The sequence below is a fragment of the Acomys minous genome, assembly GCF_964271855.1.
Source record: "Acomys minous genome assembly, chromosome: 4".
Taxonomy (NCBI): domain Eukaryota; kingdom Metazoa; phylum Chordata; class Mammalia; order Rodentia; family Muridae; genus Acomys; species Acomys minous.
The window spans coordinates 130,207,655-130,231,000 of NC_140486.1; the positions used below are offsets into that span (position 1 = coordinate 130,207,655).

At 46.0% G+C, this 23,346-nt stretch overlaps 1 protein-coding gene across 18 annotated transcripts in view; it reads left to right on the forward strand.

The window, feature by feature from the left end:
• Positions 1-23,346, forward strand: part of EPB41L3 (erythrocyte membrane protein band 4.1 like 3) — a 146,985-nt gene that overhangs the window by 74,596 nt on the left and 49,043 nt on the right. The window lies entirely within an intron of this gene.

Below are 23,346 nucleotides of genomic sequence, written 5' to 3' on the forward strand. Positions count from 1 at the left end.
AGAAAATAAGTCTTTACATTAATAAAGATACTTAATCTAACATACCCTCATGTATATAGAATTTAGTCGTATAAAATTTTTGTGGGTGGTACAGTGTATATAAGACACTTAAAAATTCTACTGAGCACAGATCCATTGCTTTTATTTTGTTTCCGCTGATTTTGAATTGTTTGTTTTTTTGTTTTGTTTTGTTTTTTCCAATCAGTGTGTGCAGTAGTTGACTTAGATGTTAACTACAGGGCACTTGGAGGGTGACCCGGGATTGGTTTTACTGTGTGGCTCAGAGGACCTCTACTCCCTCGTGGGAGACTGTACTTGCCCTCTGAAGGCCCACGTTATGGAAGGAATTCCTGTGCAATGGATGCTCTCTTCTTAACTTTGATTGCAAGTATGTAGTAGAACCCATGGGCTGCTGTATAATGCTCTGGTCATTGCTGTCCAGTGTGCTGTGCAGAATTCTGGGTAGAGGAACTCCCGTGTTTGGACACATTGCCTTGCGGATGACAGATAACATTTATCCTGTCTGTTTAATTTATGCCTGGCACCGTGGGCTCCTTGTGGGTAATCACCCTGAGTCTGTGCACAACGTCCTTGTTGCCTTTAGTCCATGTTGCTGTGTTTGTCTTGAGTAACATCATTATAAACTGAAATTTTTTTCTGAGCATAGATTTTTTTTAAAGGAAAAAAACTTTTTCTCACATTTATTTTGATCATGTTTTCCCTTCCCTCCTCCTAGGTCCTCCCCACCTCCTTCTCCACCCAACTTTATGTTCTCACTTCTCCCTCCCTCTCTCTTTCTCTCTCTCTCTCTCTCTCTCTCTCTCTCTCTCTCTCTCTCTCTCTCTCTTTCTCTCTCTCTCCCACTCTAGCTAAATAAAACAGCACTCAAACAAAATACAAAAATAAAAATCGAAATAAAAAGTAAAAAAAAACCCCAAGAAGACAAATAATAATAATAATAATAATAATAATACCCAAATAAAGCACACTGAAACAAAACGTCTACTAAAATACCATTGAGTTGGTTTTCTGTTGGCCAGTTACTCCTGGGCATAGGCCCTGCTCTGAAATGGCACAGGTATACTCAGTAAGATGCCCTTGGAGAAACTGGTCTTTTTTTTTTTTTTACCAAAGGATATCAGTATCAGTTTCAGATAATGTCTTGGCTAGTGGTGGGATCTCTGTTCTGCTTCTCCTTCTCAGTGCTGGGACCACATGTAGCTAGAACTTGTGTGGGCCCCGTGCGTGCTGCCACAGTCTCTACGAGTCCATATGTGCATTTATCCTGCTGCGTCTAGAAGACACTGTTTCCTTGGAGTCACTCGTCACCTCTGCCCCTTAGAATTCCCCATCTCCTCACCGCAGATTCCTGATCCCTGAGGAAAAGGATTTGATGAAGGGCATCCACTTGGAACGAAGGACTGCATAGTCTCCCGCACTCCACACATAGCTTAGTGAAAAACCAATCTATGAATCTTTGTATTTGCTGTGTCCTTTAACACAATAGCAGTCCACTGTTTTCACATAGGCCCATGGCCTGTCCACTCTCAGGTCTTGGCCAGTTAGCAGTGTCCGATATGGGCTTCATCTGATAGTGCGGGCCTTAAATCCAAGCAAAAAGCAGTCAGCTGTCTCTCTAACGTGTGTGCCACTAATACACCAGTGTTTCCTGCAGTGGATCACTGTTGACGGTCTCAGGGTTTGTAGCTGGGCTGGTGTTTAGCTTTCTCCTCTGGTAGAGCGCAGATCTCTTCCAGAACCGTGAACACTGGTCACTAGGTGTAAAGCTCTGCTTCTCCACGTTCAGTGAGATGGATGAGTGTTGTCTTCAGCTCTGGAGCCTTATCGTCAGGGTGTGGAGTGTTGGTAATAGCCTTGATATTTGGGGGATTTCCATGGGTTGTTTGTTTTCTTGGTGTCTTAAGTGTTTTAGTATTTTATATAGTTTAGATACTAACCCTCTATCAGATACATAATTAGCATCAGATGTATAATCAGTGAAGATCTTTCTCCATTCCATAGGCTGCCACTTGGTCCAAATGATGGCTCGCTTTGCATACGGCTTTTCAGCTTCACGAGGACCCGTCCATTAGTTGTTGCTCTTAGTGCTGTGCTGTTGCTGTTGTGCCTGCTCAGAAAGTCTTTTCCTGCACCAGGGAGTTCAGAACTATTCCTCAGTTTTGTCTTCTATCAGATTCAGTTGTCTGGTCTTGCGTTGAGGTTCTTGATTCATTTGGGATTGAGTTTGTGCAGGGTGATAGTGTCTTCTGTTCTACGTGCAGCTGTCTGCTAAGCACACTTATTAGCCTGCTTATGGAATCACAGGCTACATCTGTGGAAGATCTTGCGGTTGGCATTGAACTGCTGGGCAGATCTGGCATATGGCATCTGCAGGACCATCTTGCTCATGGGCGGCGAGTGCTTTGAAGCCATCTTGCTCATGGGCGGCGAGTGCTTTGAAGTTACCAGACTAGAACGGGCTAATGCCCCTGTGCCCGCTCACTGGCACAGTGTGACTAGAAGAAACGTCCTTAAACTTTCTAAGCCCTGATTTTCCTCTGTTTCCTGTGTTTCTCCGAAGTTTCTGTGTTGGAAACTTAGCACTAAACTCAGCTGTATGTTAACAGGGTCGGAGGGAGGACTTCGGAGAAATGTTTAGGGTTGGGTGAGAGAACAGGGGGCAAGGCCCAGATGACATTAATGGTTGTGCGTGACAAGCGAGCAAAGACTCTCACTAGCACACGTGTTGTCTCACAGGGTAGTGCCCTCTGCCATGTTACAGTGCAGTAAGAAGGGTATCCGTGTGCCTAGGACTATGGGCCAATAAACTTCTGTTCTTTACCAACTATCCAGTCTTGGTTATTTTGTCATAGAAACAGAACCCAGATTAAGAAGGTTTTCTCAATGTTAAATTTGAGCGAAGATATTTGCCTTAACAGTGTGTTACTGAGGGCCTGTGAGAGGGTTTAGCAGGTGTGGCACCTACCACCAAGTCTAATGACCTGAGCTCAGTCCCCAGAACCCATGTGGTAAAAGCCGAGAACCGATTCCCACAAGTGTCCTCTGACACACTCATACCTTGGCATGTGCGCACCTACTCCCTACACAGAACACGCACGCAAAAAGGAAAGAAAAAAATATACTGAAAATTAAACCAAATAATTTAAATACTTTGGGGAATGTATCCTGGAAATTATGGAAACTGTTTTATAACAACAATACAAGTGAAATCTGATATGAGCCTTTTTATATCAGAGAAGTTTAGAAGGATAAGATCCAAAACTGTATCCAGCCCCTGGGCAACAGATGGGACACATCCAGAACTTTTATTGGAAGGGTGGTTTTGGAGGGTTTCTGTTGCAAAGGTTATTTTAAAATATTTAAAATATGTCAGTCATTGTGAGGAAGGCAGTGAGAATGGAACCCAGTCATATCTATATGTTCATATCTCAGAAAAAAAATATCCTTGAGCCAACTACACTGGAGAAAGTATTGAATATAGCTTTTTTTTTTTTTTGAAGACTTAGTAACATCGTAAAAGCCTTCGCATGGTTTAGTTAGCCCTTTTCCACATGCCTCATAGTTGAAAGAGTGCCAAGTGTCAGGCCTGTGCAGGTCCCTCCATGTTGGGCTCACCTGCAGTAGGAAGACTATGTCCCTTTCAGCCACCTGGAGATGCTCATCAGGAGCCAGAGGTCGGGGAGTCCGTCACGTGGTGTCCTGAGTGTGCTTGGTCCTCTCCTAAGTGTAGTTGGGAAGGGCTTGCCGAAGTTGCCCAGTGGTCTGTCTTTGTGGTTATTTGGTTGTCTGTCTGACTCGCATGCCCGTTCCGTGCTCTTTACCCCCCTAGATATGCTTGGAAGGAAACACTCCGGATCTGAACCTCACTCTCTCAGTAGGGTTTGGAAAAGACAGTTTCTTGACCAATTTGAAACTCAGGGCAGAATGATAGAATGAATTAACTTAATTCAAGAAGGTAATTCAAACGCTTACTTTCCTTTCTCAAATTACCAGAAACAGATAAATATGAAACATGACATCTTCACAGCCTGCACAACTATTGTTCTCTTGAGAAAACCTATAAATCTGAGCTTCTCATTTCTGTGTGGCTGCCGGTTGGGACGTCTGCTGCCACATGCCACTCTTCTCAACGGAATGGCTTGTCGCTTCCAGCATCTCTCGTGCTCTGAGCAGCGATTTCCGGCTTGAAGAATGACACCCTCCCAGACTGGGAGATGTGAGGACACTAGTTGACTTTTCTATCCTCATGGGATGGCTCTTTGTGCAAACACGGTGTGATTAATATCTCTTGTACCTGACAGAGGCGCTATGAGGCCTTCCCAAGACATTGAGACTTGTCCTCACTACAATCTGGTGATGACAGACTTTCTTGCTGTAATACTTAAGCCTATCCTCCTGGTATTCATTCTTAAAAAGCAATAAACTTTAATAGTCCATCATGAGTCTAGTCATGGCCTATTAAGTTCTCTAAAGAATATTAATGTTGAAAAGGTGAGCGTATATGTTGAGGAATAGGAACTTTAAAACCATCCGCTGTGTCATCTGTTGTAGGTTGTGTTTGGAAAGCCAAGTAGATCTTGAGAGCTTGAGCACTTAGGTCATTAGGCGATGGGTAAAATGTTAAATATTACTAAGGAATACATAGTAATTAGGCGATGGGTAAGATATTAAATATTACTAAGGAATATATAGTAATTAGGTGGTGGGTAATATATTAAATATTACAAGGAATACATAGTAATCAGGTGATGGGCTATGTATTAAATATTATTAAAGAAATCTCTGTAAGGAATTCTTTCTGAATTTGGCTCAGCTGCCAAATTATATTATTATGTAATAATTATGCATGTGTGTTTGTATATGTGGGTTTGTTTGTGTGTGTGTATGTGTATGAGAGAGAGAGAGAGAGAGAGAGAGAGAGAGAGAGAGAGAGAGAGAGAGACAGAGAGAGAGACAGAGACAGACAGAGACAGAGACAGAGAGAGAGGGAGAGAGACAGAGAGAGGGAGAGGGAGAGGTGGTCTCACTGAACCTGGAGAGTGACCATTTGACTAGCTCTCTGCTCGGTAAGCCACCGGGATTTCCCCTGTCTCTGCATCCACAGTGCTAAGACAGGTGCCCAGTGTCGTGCACAGGTTACTTACATCAGTTCTGGGGATTGAACTCTGGTCCTTGGACTTTTGCAACAAGCCCTTTTCTGGCTGATCTGTGCCCTCAGCCCTCGTTTCCAAATGTTAATTCTGTAACATTGTATCACTAAGTTTGCTTCTCCTGGTTCCACCCCAACAAACCTGTCGGGTTTGTTGCTATTTATGCAGCCCCAGGTCATACACACGACTTTCTTCTTTGCCGAAGATCCAAACGTTCAAGTGTTCCTTTGTATCTTATGTCTAGCTTGCTTGCTAGACATTGGTATCTTTTCCAACTTTGTGGCTGAGAGCTGTCACATGTGCCCTGAACGAAGTCCTTATCGGTGGTGACATAATCACTGCAGCCCCCATGAGATGATGACGTAGACATCAACAGTTGCCCTCAGCCCCTATTCCAGTTTTCAGTTCCAGTTTCAGATATAAAGACAATCTGATTCCTTGAGGAGTCAGGTCAGGGAAGACCTTAACGGAGAATGTGCCTGCTACCCCTCAACACTCTTCTTCCTTCCCAGAAACCACTGTGCCCCCTCATGGCAGTGGCTCGTTACTCTCCCCGGTTCACAACTCCATGTTGAGTCACAGAGAACACTTTGGTCCAAGGCATCACTCACTGCTCTGTTCAGGGCATGTCTTCCCTACATGGTGGGCTGCAGACAGGCCCTGGGTGGTGACCAGGGAGGATTATCTGCTCCATGACCCCGGGACAGTTGTAGCTGCTGCCCGCAGCTCTTCTGGCCTCTCTAGCAGCAGATCTCGACTTACAGCCTCCAAATCTTCCCCAGTGACTGTATCAGGCACCGCTCTACAGTTCTCATCTATTCTACAGACCCTATGTGCTGGTATCTTTTACACATGCAACTGTGGTCCTTTTCCTGTGTGTCTGAATATATGTTTTCTCAATAGTACTAATGCATACAGTCAATATGCCATCACACTTCGGGCAAAAGTACCAAAAGCCTGTGCTAATTTTACAGGTCCTTTCATATGACTGACATGGTTCTTAGGGTCTCCTTACGTACTAAGTCACTGCAAAACAGCTGAGTCAATGTTTCAAGCTTAAAGTTGAGCTTGTCATCATCATAGAGGTAAGCCGTTTTATCTACAAGAAACATGGGGCATAACCTTGGACCTGCCTTGCTTCTCTGCTGGGAAAGTCAGCTCAGAAAAGCTCATGTTGTGCCTGAGAGAACACAGCCTGGAAAGCAGAGAGAAGAGCAGGAATTCACCACCACTCCTCTGACCCAAAGGTTCGATACCTGACCACCACCACCACCCAAAAAAGAAAGGCTTGCACGAGGAAAAGGAATCAACCAAAAAAAAAAAAAAAAAAGATAGGGTTTGTCTTCAGCGTGGACTTGTGCAGTGGCACTTGAAAGAAAAGAGAATTTTCTACATGTGATATGGGGGCCCAAGGTGATGGTTCCCTGGGTAAAACCCTTGCCACACAATAGTGATGACACGAGCTCCGCCACCCAGAACACGTGTGGACAGCTGGGTGTGGCCTGGTTCTCAGTGTGGGGAGGTCTGAGGATGGGGAGATCCCAAGGCTTCACCGCCAGGCAGTCCAGCCACCTCAGTGAGCCTCAGGGTGACTGAGAGACCGTGTCTCCATAGGGTAAGGTGGTGAGCAACTGAGGGAGGCACTCGCCCTCACCTCGGGGCCTCCACACCACAAGCACACTTGTATGCACACACGCATACCCACGAACACACACAAAACACACAGTGGAAGAAATAGATTTTTTTGGTCACCTACCCTATTTAAATTCTGTAAGCATGTGACTTTTTATTTTTATTTTTTATTTATTATAAATATAGCTTGAGAGCAGGACGAGAGGCTGTGAAAATCCCTCCTGGGTTTTATTGTCTCGTCTTTGTTTCCTTCCTGTGGCTGGAGGGAGTAACGGGCTGTGTAGCAAGTCCCTTCTCTCTCTCTCTCTTTTAAATTATTTTATTTTTTATTTAATTGATTTATTCAGATTACATGTCAGTTGTTATCTCCTCACTTGTATCCTCCCATTCCTCCCTCCCTCTTTCACCCTATTCCCCCCCTCTAGGCCTGTGACAGAAGGGGACCTCCTCCCCTACCATATGGTCACAGCCTATCAAGTCTCATCCTGGTTAGCCTGCAAGTCCCTCCTCTTAATAAGCTGGAAGCTGGCAGTGGGTTCCTTTGGACTCCCTGTGGAGCAGAGGAGCAGAAACCGAAGAGTGTGACATCATAGGACAGTCTACCAGAATTCCTTATAGCTCGTCTCTGAAAATAACTGCCCGGCTCCGATGTGGACCACCCACTGAGCCCTGATGGACAGAGCTTGGAAACAGTGCTTCAGTTCTGACTGAGAAGAGGAAGATGGTTGAGGAAATCAACTGCATAAACTCCTCCAGCTGTTGCATGGACCCGGGTTCAAGACCGCACTCAGCCTTTGTGTCTGTGTGGAATCATGTCAGGAGAATTCTTCAGGTAGCATTCCGAATTCCCCATCAAGCCTGGGGTGCCCAACCACCCTCCCTGAGAGACACATGTCACCACACAGTGGTTTCCTTTTCAATTTCCCTGATCAGCTGCCAGTTCATTTCATAATTACAGCATTTCCGCCATGATAGACAGGCCACAATTTTTAAGATTGTAAGTCATCTCTGATCATTTAAATCAATGCCTTGCTTTTTGTGGCTGTACTCCTGACTCTTCAGACGTTGGCTACAAGGTGAAGATAAATCTCTGTACTGACGGAGACTCACCGGGGAGTGACACTGGCCTCTTCAGCTTCATACTCCACCTTTATTACAGTCTGCGTCAGAGATGAACTATTGTAACCTTGTCCCCAAATCATGCGCCTTATAAACGGAACCTGGGATCTCTCTGAGCACAGTTTAGTTCTGGGAGAATCACAGATTCTTCGAAACACAGGAGCACATGGACCATGGCTCAATTTCTACATTTTAATTTTTATTTGGTTCAGGGTGTGTGTGTGTGTGTGTGTCCAGGAAATACCCGTGTAGGCACACTATTGAAGGACCTGTTGTAGCGATAGTAAAATATTGACAAAACAACTCACCCAGCTCCTGGCGTGTTACACTCTGGACAATTCTGCCGCAGTGGAGAGCACACATTGGCAATGATTAGTTCCTGAATGTGGCTCACTCACCTGTATTAGAGTCCAGCATCTGATTGGCAAATTGAGAGAGCTAACACGTTCTTTTAGCTTTTATCGCAAAAGGAATATGGGGCTATTGGTTTGGAAACATGTTCAAATGCCAGGGAGACATGAAAGTCTATTTATGAGTACCCTGTGGCTGTACTGTTCCTGTGATCTTCGTGGTGATGTTTACAGTAGAGACAAAGGAAAAGTCTGCCGTGGTAACATGTCAGCCCAGTGTTGTTTGTTCTCAACTAAATAATTCAGCGGGAGATGGAAAGAATAAAAATGAAAGAGAGGGAAGAGCCCTGTTTAATGCTGTACAGTGGAATTTAATAGATTTTCCCTCTTGGTTTGTTAATGGTAATGATGCATGCTCTCTAGTTAGTATTTATGAGCAAGTCATAAACTGTGGCCGCTGGTTGGTCTGGCCTCTTGTTTCAGGTTAAGGGTGCATTTACCATAAACTCAACCATCCTTTGGATTTGAGGCTACAGGCACTTAAGAAAAACATTACTAATTGTTTTCGCCAAGGATTTTTGTTGTCATTTTAATGGGTTGATTTGGAAGGTGCCTGTGGGTCCCTGTTGGGGGAAGGGTGTTCACAAGGTGCTTACACAAAGGTCAAAGGGCACCTCAAGTGTCACTCCTTTTGTTCCGGACAGCCTCTCACTGGCCTGGCAGTTGTCCATATACACCAGCCTCCCCCCCCCATCTTGCTCCCCCCCCCACCCTCCCCCACCCCACCCCACCCCACCCCACCCCACCCCACCCCACCCCGAGCCTGTGAGCTTCCAGGAGTCCACCTGTCTCACCTTTCCTTGTTTCTGGGGTGCAGATGTGAGCACCAGGCCCAGTTTCTTTGCTGGATCCCGAATATTCAAACCAAGGTCATCACACTTGGAAAGCAGACACTTCCCTGACCTAGCTGCCACCGACCCCCATCCCTGGCTTTTCTTTGTAGCCCACATAGCCATCTTTTCAGTTCTCTCTGTCAGACATGCATGCTGACAGCAGCTGGCCTCTCAGCAAACAGAGGACCATCTGAAATTGTGAAGCTGACTTAGCAAACTCATGTTTTCTTAAGGGCTTGCTGAGAGGACCTTGCTGTGTCTGTTTTCTGAAGCACTCTTGAAGGCATCTAGAGTTCATTAGGACAGGATGTGAAACTCTCATTTTCCCTCCTTTCATTCACCAGTAGTAAATGGGCATAAGTTAGCATTTCATTTAAAGGGGTTTTACACACACACACACACACACACACACACACACACACACACACAGAGGCTTTATAAAACATGTTTTTGAAGTTTATAGTATTGAAATACCCCAACAATTGGAGGGCTGAGTGTTTGCGGAGAGAAGGATGAGTTAAATCAGACCGTGGCGTTGTTACCTGGCCGACGAGAAGCTCTCCCAGCGCACTCTCTGGAATGATTGAGCGAGGAGCTCAAGCACGCCAGCCTTCAGAAGGCTGTGTCATTGTTCACCTTGGTGTCTTGTTGGCTTTGCCACTTGTGCGTGTGGAATCCTCCCACGTTCCCATTCCCTCTGTAAAACAGACTCAGGGGTCTTGAAAAGAAACAGAGAGGCATGGCCCCCCGATGCCAGGAGGCCTCCAGGTCTGCTGTGCCTTGAAGATTCGAAAGCTCCCCCAACTTCTAGACGTTGTCATCACGTATAGCACAAAGCACATCCTTCTGAAAATTGGCTAAGAATAAATATGAACACAAAATGCTCTATGTACCTGGTGGGATTTAAAAAAAAAGAAGAAGAAGAACTGGAGTAATCACCCTCACACTTTCTAAAAAAGGCACTTTTATCACTATACTATATCCGATACTGAGCAGTGTGTTTTACCTGTGAGAAAACAAATTTCCTGTGACTCTCTATTTCCAGGATTTTCATAACCAGGAATTAATATCAGTGTTTTCGGCTCGGCTGTTCATTCATTTGTCACTTTTAGAAATGCACAACAATTTTATGAAGGTTCAGGAAGTTGTTTCCCCCCCCCCCCCCCCCCCCCCCCCGCTCACCAGACACTGGCAGGATGGAGCCACCCTGAGTTTGCTTACGCTACCCTGGTGAGCCTGCTGCAACCAGAGGACCCAGTGTCAGACACCAGGAGGCACTGAACAAGCCCACATGTGCTCTGTGCATAATTGCACACACTGCATCCCAGCTGGCAGTGCTCGCCTCTCTGTGTGCAGATTCACATTCCATGGGAGGCGGGAGATGCAGTTCCGGGTTCACTAATGAACTCTGCATGAGGAAGTCACCTGCGTTTCCTACAGCCTTAGTGCCTCGTGTTGCTGTATTACGTGGTGTCTTACCTAGTAGTCCTGCGTTGAGAGAGGCATCCTCAGGATTCAGTTTGATCTCAAGTATCTGAGATTATAGGTCATCCTGTACCATTCACGCCACTTACAGGCTCAGACTCTCCCTGGCCTTCGCCTCGCCCCGCATGAGGAGTTCTGTGCTAAGCTGGGTTTTCATAAAATAGCGACAAACACAATAGAAGGCCCTGGGGATGGAAAAGAGGGGGAAACTAGCCTAGCACTTTCTGCCTCGTGTCAGGACAGATCCTTTGCTGTCCGTGAACTTTCTTGTCTGGAGAGGGTGCGGCTTTTTGAGGTCTTGCCTGGATTTTTCTATGTCCTTTTAGGCTTAGGTTTTGATAAAGGGCTGACAGATGTTATAGCTGGCTATAAATACTTCCTTGGGAGGAAGGACTCCCCCAGAGTGGCTCAGATTGTTGAACCTGATAAATGGGATCTCTAGTCACTCTTGGCAGGTGGGGATTAATTATCTGAAAGCGCTGGCTGGCAGTCCCTGTGGTGGCACGTGAGGCAGCATCAAGGCAGGTAGCGTTGGTGTGTTTTATGTTGGGTTTTCTTTCTTTCTTTCTTTCTTTCTTTCTTTCTTTCTTTCTTTCTTTCTTTCTTTCTTTTCTCTGAGGCTATGATATAATTACAACACCCCATTTCCCTTCCTTCCCCCCAGCTTATGGAATTCATACTGTGCACGTAATATGTACTGAATGTTGCTTAGCTCTTTCATCCCTTGGGCAGGTAAGATGATGGGAGGAACACGCATTTGCATCCTTATGGATGAAGAGAATGAGAAAGAGAGGAAACCACAGGACCATACAGAAGGAAAGACACAATGGGTGTGGCAGAAGGGCTCCGTGATTTGTCATTGGTGTATTGCTTTCCTGTTGAATGCATAAAGCTTAAATGTGCGCCCTAAAACACATTTGATCATGGCGAGATTAGTTTTATTGATATTCTCGAGGACTGTGAGGGCAGACACACCAGAGAGGCAGGGAAGCAGGAAGGGTAGGGGCTGTGGGGGAGGGGAGGCATGTAGAACTCTCCTGGTCACGGGAGGGTGACATGCTTCTGAGGGGGCTTCACACGGCACAGGTTGTTGACCCATCTGTGTTTTTGAGGTTTGCGTCTGTGAAATAGTAATTGGATAGAAAGAGATTGGTTATGCTGAGGAAAGAGACTAATGAATTCTGGTCAGTTCTACTGCGGTGGGCTTGGCAAGAGATGCTGAGAAGCTGACCAAGACAGGGGCATGCAGTATAGAGGGGGAAATACATTTCAAAGAACCGCCTTGAAAGTCAGCAAACTGAATCAACTGGAGTAATGCAGGTGGGGTAGGAGTAAGACAACAGGTGCACAGTAACTTCCGTTTCTGTCACTCTGAGCATCAGTGAGTAAGGTAAAAGATAGATGCTTGTTTAACTTATGGACGGAGGCCAAGACTGGAGCGCAGAGCTGACCTCTGTCACGGGCCTTCTCACTGCGTTTAGCACGCCCAGAACATGGGACAGAGCAGGCATCCCAGCTTCCAGCGCTCTTCCTCCACTCATACGGCCTCACGCTCACGACCCCAGCTGACCCCAGCTGTCCCTCGAGGGTCCCTCCTCCGCAGACCATTAACACGTGAGTTTAAGAAGTAAGTTTCCATCACATGAGCTTCTGGGAGGGGCAGGCAAACCACTCAGACCCCTTCCTAACCTGAACTCATGGCCACAGGACAGGAAGGAAAGCCTACAGGACAGGAGAATGAACCTCCCTCAGATCCGCTGAATTTGAATTGTCGCAGGTAAGAAAGTGGCACTTTACTGCCCCTGGGTGTTTTCTTCGGAGAGACGTCAGACTGGCAGGCTTTGGGGACTGTTATATTCTGTGTTAACTCAAACATGAGTGAGTGAAGCAAAGGAAAAGGCATTACTAGCTAGGTCTGGGGAATACTGACAAAGTAAGGGTCTGGGGAGTCTTTACCCATATCCCCCACTTACCCCATCAGTCACGTTGACTCTCCAGGTTGCCACCCTACACAGAACCCATTTCTCCTCTTAGCCACGGTTTGACACCTCACCTAGCCATGGAGGTTACTGTTGGTGGCCCCGGGAGAATTAGGTTCTTTCAAACAGTTTTCATGGAATCTGTAAAAGCAAAGCATTTCTGTTTCATCTCCAAAAAGCCCACTGAAGGTGTGACTCTGTTTGGTGCAGGAAGCAGGACAAGTGGCCATTTGTGGAAGAGTAAGGGAGTGTGCTCAGACTCAGAGGTTGGTCCCGGCCGCCTTCAGATCCATTGTCAAGTCCCTACCATGTCTTCCGTTTGAATCTGTGCTGCCTTTTGCTCGTTCTAGCTCAGTCACATCCAACTGATCAGAACGATGGCATCACATGGCTTAGAGACATGACTGGTCCAGATATTTCTTTGAACAGCTTAAATGAGCATCAGTACCCTTGTGTTGTTACACAACCTGTGAGGCAGGAGGGAATGCTTTGATGCAGATAGTTCTAGAGTTTCTTCAAGTCAGAAAACATCTCTCCAAGTGCAGCCTCTCGTGTCTCCCCAGTGTGCAGCTAACACTAGAAGCCTGTTGGTTATTTGCGTCTCCTCCACTCTCTTGCCTCTCTTTTGGGATCCCTGCCCTTCTGGTCTCTGCACGGGCATCTAGTCTCGCTCCCTCTCCTCACAGAAGAGAGGCAAAGTGTCGTCTTCCCTTTCCTCTCAGGGAGTTGTGTTGGTCAGCCTTCACACCCTAAGATTCTATACCTAACACTTCTGACAATAAGGTTAGCCTTCCATGATGTTGTGATTTTCTTATCAGGTAAGCGTTGATGGATAGATACTGTGCTTCAAGGCGGATGGCACTGATGTTTCTTGCGTTGCTTCTCTTGTGAGGCTAACCTACTTGTTTGGCATTGGCATGTGATGTTTTGTAACCCAGGACAGACAGAACTCTATAGATGACAAACTTGAGCCTAAACACCCAGAGACGGTATTAACTCATGATGTGCTGTTCCCAGTAGGGACAACGTCTTGTTGTATGGGGTGTGTCCTTTGCATGCGACAGACAGCTGTGTCTCACTGCTGTGTATATTTGAAATTCTTTAGGAAGAGCAAGAGGAAGCCCTTTCTTGAGGCTGCATTTACCAGCAATAGGGCCCCCCCGCTTTCCCCATTGCTCCCCAGAGGAGTAAGTGATGGGAGCAGATGGACAGCCACACAAGAAACTTCTCTCGCCATGATGCTTGGGCAACTGAAAGGCACGCAAAGACTTGCTCTTTCTTATGGAATGCCATGGTGACAGCTAATACAGTCACCAAAGAGGCACTCCATCCTTCAGGGAAGGGCCATCAGCCTGAGCTGGGAGAGCACACAGATGGTTTGAGATAAATGCTGTAATGTCTCCAGTTTCCCTTTAGATAAGGTCTTGCTCAGAACACTATGGCTTCCAGGACTTTCCTAGATAGCACAGCAGTGAGAACATGGCATGTTGGAGCTGAGCCAAGCCCACCCCACAGCCAGAGGGGTGATGGGCGTCAAAGACACAGTTTAACTTGGGCCTCTTCTCTGTCTTATTCTCACAAAGCCCTTGAATGCCTCATTTCACCTAAGTGCCCAAGATACAGTGAGCAGGTTCTAAATAGGGAGAAAACAAAACCAAAACAAGAGGAACCCAAAGCTGGAGCAAGACTGACTCACAGAACAACCTCTCTCCAGCAGGCTCAGTGTCCAAACCGTAAAACTTGAGGTGTTCAGGAGAGGCAGTCATGCCATGGCAGCTATGGGAAACTGCTGCTGCAGCCCCTCTCCACTTGCCCTGGGCGTGGCTTACATAGCCCCTGCACTGACTGGTAATTCTCTCAACCAAACCTGAAGAGCATCTGGAAACAACCTGTCAGTTTGAGATTACAGCCACATAAGAAACGTCCCTTTCCATTCGAGTTGTATTGGTCAGCCTTTGCATCGTAAGCTTCTTACAGGTTTTTCTACAAGAGATTTTCTACAAGAGAAGTATCTGAGATTTGGCTTCTTGGGGTATTTGAGGATCTCTCTGTTCTCTCTCTATCTTTCTCTTCTCTTCTCTGTCTCTCTGTCTTTCTCTCTCCTCCCCCCCCTCTCTCTCCCACCTCAGTCTCCTCTTCTCTCTCACACACACACACTTACTTTATTAAACACAGGAATTTTATTGTGGATAAAGCCAGGTACAGCGGCATGACTCTCAAACCATCACAGGAGATGCTCTGGACTCACAGAGTAGAGTGGTACTTGCCCAGCTGTCCTCCTGAAGGACTATGACACAGTGAGAGGCAGTGTACATAAACCTGTCATGACCAGAGAGTAGGCCAGTGGCATCAGGCTGTATTCCTTCTCCTTGAAGCTGGGGAGAAGGATGGTTATGGTGGCCCCCAGGCAGTCCACCAGGCAGTGTGTCCAGGCTGTGTTAGTTAACTCGGATGGCAAGGCCTTGACATAAACATTAGCAGGGCTCATCCCCCTCCCTAGGCAAAACCATGGGCCATGTGAAGCCTGAGCCTGAATTTAAATTCACCCTCAGAGTTTGAATTGAAGCCATTGTAGAGAGACTGAAGGAGGCTCCAGATACCCAAACTGCAACGTATAGTGTATGCTTTCAATAATTCCATCCCATAAAAACTCTAAAGCACTCACAGGGCATTTAAGCTGAAATAATATAATGTTTTTCTTTACTGCTCAAATTGAACAGTGTACTCAGGTATGTAAATAAGTTAATTTCCATATAGAATTATTAGGCTTAACCCCATTAAATATGTGACTGCTGCAAAAACATGTGACCATGGTGTGAGACTTCCAAATCGAACCAAATGCATGCATGCTATTAGTACTCCAAGCGGACCCCCACATGTTCTGGTTATAATGTCTCTGTAGTTAGATGTGGGAAAGGAGAACTTTGGATTAAGGAGTAATTTTATGTAAGCTTTCCAAAGCCTACAGCTGCATTTATCCAGAGACTAGACTTCCTGGTCCCGCAGGTCTCTTGGTTCCTTGAGGTGAAGTTAAACTTAATAATAACCATGCTCTCGATGACGATGCCTCCCACTCTCCTGCTCTCGATGACGGTGCCCTCCACTCTCGCGCTCTCGATGACGGTGCCTCCCACTCTCGTGCTCTCAGTGACGGTGCCTTCCACTCTTGTGCTCTCGATGACGGTGCCTTCCACTCTCGTGCTCTCGATGACGGTGCCTCCCACTCTCGTGCTCTCGATGACGGTGCCTTCCACTCTCGTGCTCTCGATGACGGTGCCTTCCACTCTCGTGCTCTCGATGATGGTGCCTTCCACTCTCGTGCTCTCAGTGACGGTGCCTTCCACTCTTGTGCTCTCGATGATGGTGCCTTCCACTCTCGTGCTCTCGATGACGGTGCCTCCCACTCTCGTGCTCTCGATGACGGTGCCTTCCACTCTCGTGCTCTCAGTGACGGTGCCTTCCACTCTCGTGCTCTCGATGACAGTGCCTCCCACTCTCGTGCTCTCGATGACGGTGCCTTCCACTCTCGTGCTCTCAGTGACGGTGCCTTCCACTCTCGTGCTCTCGATGACGGTGCCTTCCACTCTCGTGCTCTCAGTGACGGTGCCTTCCACTCTCGTGCTCTCGATGACGGTGCCTTCCACTCTCTCTATTGAAATGAAGTGCAGGGTGGTCCGGGTCACTCACACTGGACAGTGCTTGTCTGTCCAATGTTATTGGTTTTATTCATATTTACAGCAGATCTTACATTCACCTGGCAGGTGATGCTGTGGGTGGTTTCTGTAGTGACCCAGATATTCTGTCTCTTTGTGCTCACAGCCTTGCCCAGTAAATAGGTCAAAAGATTTTATGTAAATAAATGATCTAAGTTGACTTGATATATAATTTTTAAAACAAATTCGGTGTCATTACCATATTGTTTTGATCCTCAGTGCCTTACAGAGTTTTTAAAAAGTGGCACTGTGAGAAATGTAGGTTCATCTGGACTCGTTGGACACTTACAAGTCATGTTTTGTTCCCTGTATTTCCCTGTGGCTCTTTATTTTTGTTTTGTTTTGGTTTGGTTTTTTGAGACAGGGTTTCTCTCTAATCTTGCCTGTCCTAGACTCGCTTTGTAGACCAGGCTGGCCTCGAACTCACAGCGACCCACCTGCCTCTGCCTCCCGAGTGCTGGGATTAAAGGCGTGCGCCACCACCCCTGTGGCTCTTTATTTGACTCAGTAAATTACTGAATTAGAGATTACACTCTTGGTGTATATGTGGGTTTTGTCTTTTTTGTTGTTGTTTTTGGTTGGTTTGGGGTATCAGAAAACTTCTTCCTCTTAAAGGCAAAAATTCTCAAAGCTGGTTATTCAGAATGAGCCAATAGGGGCCCTAGCCATGATTCAGGCTTGAGCTGTGTCCCTCTCCTAAGTTCCTCTTTCTTAGGCGGCCCATTCTGCGTTCATTTTGCACACATTGGCATAGTGACCTGAATCCACGGCAGATTAACAACAGGAAATATTGTCTGGCAGTCTGCTGCCGGCGCTCATGTGTGCTGTGAAAGTCTTTGTAAAAATATCAAGCCAAGTGCTGTTGCTGGCCAAGAAGAAGCGTGCTCCACTCAAAAGCTATCACCAACCCAGGCGCTCCACTCTAAACACACAAGTCTGATCTCAAACACAGGCTCCACCTCCTGCAACACATGAGGGCAGAAGCCAATTATGGATGAAAGTAAAAGACAATCTTACAAAAATAAATAGGCCCAGGAGCTGAATGGCAAAAGGGACTTGGATGGTGTGTGTGTGCTGGGAGTATCTGTGCCTCGAATCTTGTTGAAAACACAGGGCGGCTGCTGATGCCTTCTCCTCCCTCCCTCACTGTTTTGACAGTGTGGTATGCCGTAGCCATGACGATATATGCCCATCTTATGTGTTGGCCTAAGAGATAACCAAATGTGCCAGTCTACCTAATGCATATTCAGATCTGTTCTGCCAGTGTGTTGGTAAAAGGCTGAGTGTGTACTTGTGTCACTGGTGGTAGTGATAGTTTTTTCACCAAGAAAATTTAATCGTTTTAGCTCTACAGTGAGTGTGACTGTGTGATTCAATAGACTAGTGAGTTGTTTTGGGTTTTTTTGTTTTGTTTTGTTTTGCAGATTTGTTATAGAAGAAATAGACCTTTAATAGGATTTCAGTTTCTATTACTTTGAGGACTAGAACCTATGCTGATCTTATTTATGGGACCTAATCACAGTTACCAATACTTTTCACTTACTGCTTCCTGTGATTTAGGCAGGGTGCCCGTCAGTGTGTCTCCCCACTTCGTGGAGTTACCCTGCAGGAGAATATCCGTCACATTCTCATTTTGTGATCGAGACAGCGAAACCCAGAGAAAGAAGCTAACTTCTTTCATAGCACGTAGCTAGGTAGGTGTACAGCCAGGGTCTAAACTGGGATTGTCTGGTGCAATTAGATGTAAAGATAAACTTGCAATACCTATCTTAAATGTATTTAAGTGACATTGAATAAATTCTAACTTGGAGTTAGTTTAGACATGGGGGGAAAAAGTCATATTTTAACTATCTTGCCTAAAAATGTATCAGGCCCAGGAAATGGTTCCATATTTCTGTTTTAACAGAGTACTGTAGGTGATCATAACTAAGTTCAGAAAGCAAGAATATAGAAAGATAATTACCGACTAATTAATATCTTGTTTGCAAGAACTACTGTGGATATTTTTCAGGGAGCTGGTTGCCCATAACATTAAAGAAAAGGGACTAGAGGTGGACAGATGTGTCCTCTGTGAATTTAATCTCTGCCTCATGTCAGTCATCCATGCGTGTGCAGCCTGTGTCCCACGTGGGCCTGGTGTGTGTGCTGGAAGACGCCATTGTGTCCTGCCCCTGCGGGAATGGACTGAGGCAGGGGCGCTGTGGATAATGGACTTCCTTCCGTGCTTATTGAATGTGGCTTTGAATGTACACTTGAGACAGGGAGCATAAAGTGCTGTATGTGCGCTCAGGACAGCTCGTGACACGGCTCACTTCCCAGGGCTTCAGGCTCCAGCTCCTGTTAGGGGCCTTGTGGACTGCGCTGTGCGAGCGACCCCCGTCACTTGTTCCTGGCCTTGCCTGCAGCGCAGCCTTGTGCCATTTTCCATGTATGAGGTGGAAACAGTCCGGCTCTGAGAACAGGCTGTGTTAGAGTGCTTTCTCCTGAGTGCTTGGAAGGGAAACAGAAGGCTCAGAGCCGGATGGCGGACAGGCTGAGGGTGTGACAGGGCAGAAGCCCTGGCAACGGGGAGTTTATGGAGTTCGTCATGAACTCCTGGGCCCAAGGGAGATAGTAATGCAATCACTTAGAAATGAAGTTTCAAGTGACCCTTAGAAATGAGGGGGGAAACTGAAGTGTCCAGTGAGGAAAATGCAATTAGGAAAGGAAGCACTGAGGGAGACATTTTTTTTTTTTAAATAAAAGACAGTATATTGCCTTAAGCTTAATCCAACATATTGTGAACAGGAATTCTTTTGAATTCAGCCAGCAGGCTTCTCTGGCCAGGAGACCAGTTACTGGCTTCCGGGGCAGTAGAAAGAGTGGGTGTCCTGTCCTCAGGCCGCAGAAACACAGACGCACAAAATAAGTACCTGCAGTCACGGAAGACAGGACAAGTGGGTGAGGCCCTGTGGTGCTGAGGTTGCTTCTGGTTTCAAAGTAGATAAAAGGTGCTCGCCTAGGCAGCACATATACTAAAATTGGAACGATACAGAGAAGATTAGCATGGCCCCTGCGCAAGGATGACACGCAAATTCGTGAAGCGTTCCATATTTTTTAAAATAAAAACAAAACAAAACAAAAACAAAGTAGATAAAAGGTCGTAAAAGCATCAATTTCCCTGGACCTTCTCATGTTGTTGCTCTAAATATTTTATATGAACAAGCGGCTTGTGCCTAAGCTATCATAGATATGGTTTGTTTGGTTTTTGTTCCTGGGTTTTTGGGTGGTTGTGATTGTTGTTTCATTTTCAGCGTGCTTGGGTGCAGAACCGCAAACACGCCCTCTGATGGCACACACATCTCATCTGGCTCACAGTCCCCTCCCCCCCATCCCCTCACCCTCCCCACCTCCCCTACCCTGCCCTGGTGCTCGCAGACAAAACCGCTTCTCCTCAGTTCTGCCCCGGTCAAGCCACTCCAGAAGTTCAACTGCAGCCCTGTTCCTGAAGCAAAAGATGGCATTTGACTTGACAGTCCTCAGTTCAGGCTTAGTCTTTTTGGAAAAGGGCCTCACTCACACGGGTTCCGGCCTCTAGGCTTGGGCTGGGCCTGAGCCTGAGCCCAGCGTTGCATTCCCACTTTCTACTCTTCATCTTAAACGTAGATTAACAAATTATTTCCAGCGGCTCCAAGGGACACAAGTCCTTTCTGAGAAGGCACCACCAAGAGGCGCAGTCTCCATCTTTGCAGGCCTTCCTTCACTGGGGGGTGGGGTTGTCCTGTCAGTCACTTCAGTCACCTGCTAGGAATGACGTTCATCCTCCTGCTCAACTAGGAAAGAGATGATCACACGGATCACCCTGCCTTCGCTCATTCATCAAATAGCAGGATCTGCCGTGGAAGCCTCTGTGTGAGGGCTGGGCATGTCGCTTGGTGGTAGAACACTTGCCCACCAAGCATTCAGGGGGCCCTGGGTTTCATCCCCCAGTACCTGGGTAAAAAACAACTTACATTTTAGGTATGGAAAAGAAAATGTCTCAAATACCAGAATTTGGGAAATGTGTAAAACACTTGTAACTTACACACACACACACACACACACACACACACACACCAAGAATAGCTTTAAATGTAGGTTAGTACTCTGAAGGCTCTCGCCAGCATTTGAGGACTCTCATTTGTACCACTTTACTGCAGCATCCAGCTAGTTTCTTCATCACTTCCCATTTGTTAGTTGGGAAGGGGTTTTGTAAGGCTTTTAAAGCATAAATTCTGAGGTGAATCAGTTTTCTCACGATGTAGCTGTGAGTACTGTTGCCGGAGACTCTGAAGGAACTGCACTGGGCCCACATTTCATTTGAAAAGAACATTATTTTCTCAGGAAAATTAAAATCTCTTTGGAATCCTTGTGCTTTAGAATTTTAAGTTAGGAGCCTAAATTAACTCACCGTGTGCCTTTCATCTGTACTTACAAGAATCACATGGGACTCTTTCAAATTTCCTAGTTAATTGTCCTGAGGGGAGGTATGGATGCTGGGATGCTCCTCTGGGGACCATAGCATGCTCCTGCCTGGAAGATAGCACAGGATAGCTCACTGTGTGTGAGCGAGGAATACCTGAGTGAGGCAAAAGCGACTCACCTCACAGGAGACCACAGAGCTGAGACTTAACTTTACCTGGTTAGGTATCCGATCCATTAACTTGGAATTTATTATTATATTTTCATTTACTTAGGTGACTCAAAATAGGTATTTATACCCCTGTATCCATTTGTTTTCTCATCACTATGATGAGAAAGGAACAACCAATCTCGGCTCACAGTTTGAGGTGAAGAAGACCCAATGGCAAGAAGGCAAGCCGGCTGGCCCCGCTGAGTGTGCAGTCAGTGAGCAGAAAAGAATTTTATTCAGTTCAGAACCTTGGGGCATGGAGTGATGCCGCCGGCCTGCACAGCATTTCCTGTCTCCTCGTGTACATCTCCCCATAAATGCTCTCGTCGACAACAAGATGTGTTTCCAACATGGTTCCAGATCCCCTTAAGCATCACACACCCCAGTCAGGTGACAAAGCACCGATATGTTGGGGGCAATGGGGGGCCGACCCGTTCCCAAGCTCTCGGAATAATTGACTCATGAGGCTCAAATTATTATTAAAGATACCTAGGCCACATAGCTAGGCACTCCTCTGACCAGCCCTTAACTTAAAACAACCCATTTACTCTAACCTACATCCTGCCACATGGCTGGTTACCTGTGCTTAGGCACCATGTGCCTGTCCTCCTCACATCTTGCCTCCTGAATCTCGAGCACCTGCCTCTATCCCAGAATCCTTTCTGCCTGCCCATGTGTCACCTCCAGTTTCCTGCCTTGTCTGTAGGCCATCGGATTTCTTACCAACCGCTGACGTTTCCATACAGACACGCAATATTCTCACAACACCCGTATTTAACCCCTTGATGAGCAGCACGTCTTTGAGAGCTACAGCCCATGATGCAGCCTCTCTAAGTGCTTTCATTTGTTGAGCTTTGGTCGTGGATTTGCAAGCTATGTGTGGTTCAGCATTTTGTCATGGCAACAGACAGTAACTGATGCCTCAGCACGGCCAGATGTCAATAAGTAGGAATAGTTGACTTGACAAGTTGAATAATCTGCTAGGAAAAAAAATTGAACTCAAAAAGAAAAGAAAAGAAAAGAAATCAAGGCTTCTTCTGATTAGGAAGAGATTTCAAAGAAGATCCAGTCTTGGCCTGAAAAGCAAGCTTGAAGTCAGGTCCTAGCTTTCACCATTAGCAGCTTCTTTGCCGTCAGAATGTGGAGGTGTCAGAGCCCCATGGATCAAGAAAAATCTTTTAAACCCAGTCGTTAGCCATTAGCCACAGGAGGTGAGTTATAGCCTCACAGCCATCATCACCCTCCACCACCAAGGCTTTTGCCCAAGGATAAGAAATGGAGAAATGACAAATGTTCCAGGACCACCACGTATCTGGTGGCTGTGCTGACACTTAGCAGGCGGGGATGCCAGTGTTCCCAGACCATGTCTTCTGTCGTGGATGCTCAGAAACTGGCTTAAAGAGTCAGGAAACAAAATGTCATCACTGTGAGAGACGGACCGCTATGAACAAGACGTGTTCAAAATATTCAGTGAGAGAAGCTATAGAACACTCCAGAGAGATGTAGAACACTCCAGAGAGAGCTATGAGCCAGTTTGACAAACAGGAAAAGAGGAGCTCAGCCAGGCTACCTGCACCTGGGCTAATCTATGTCACCTCTTAGGTCAAAGCAAGAACACACTAGAAGACAGCTTATGGAGACGGTTACCCTGGTGGAGGAACCAGCGTCAGTGTGCAACCTCACAATGTATCAGTTGTTATAAATGAAAGATTTAAAACAGCTATCGCCATTTCCCTTTTTACATTTTCTGAGCAGTGTGCTGTAGTTTTCCTAACAAGTCATTTATTTTCTTGCTTTGTGGAACACATCATCGCTTATGTAGCTTGCTATAATTTCCACTTTACTTTCCCATCAAAATTTATTCAGTTCTGCAAACATTCATGCTTTTGAAGGACCAGGTAATTAACTTTCAGGATAATTACAAATGCAGACTGACACGCTCCACTCACTGGTCTTCACATGGTTATTATTCTGTCATGGGCATAGTTTATCAATTTTCTTTTATCTCATTGTTAATACATCAAATCTCAAAGATAAATATGCTTAGCATATTGCATATAAAATATCAATGCCACAGAACAGGAAAGTAATTTAGCTTAATTGTTGGCAGTTAATACGCTGCAGACTCCAAGGTGGTGTTGAAAGGCTGTGGAAGCATTAGATAAAAATTCATGGGAAGTTAACACAAGACCCCAGCTGACGGATATTTCCCGCAGTTGATTAACTTCCTCCCTTCCTCCATATGACTGCTTGAAGACCCAAAGTGTAGCATATACATCTGAACCACATATTTATATGGCCTAATGGTAATCTTTAAATGGAATAAATATTTTGTTTGTCTTGCTATGTTCAT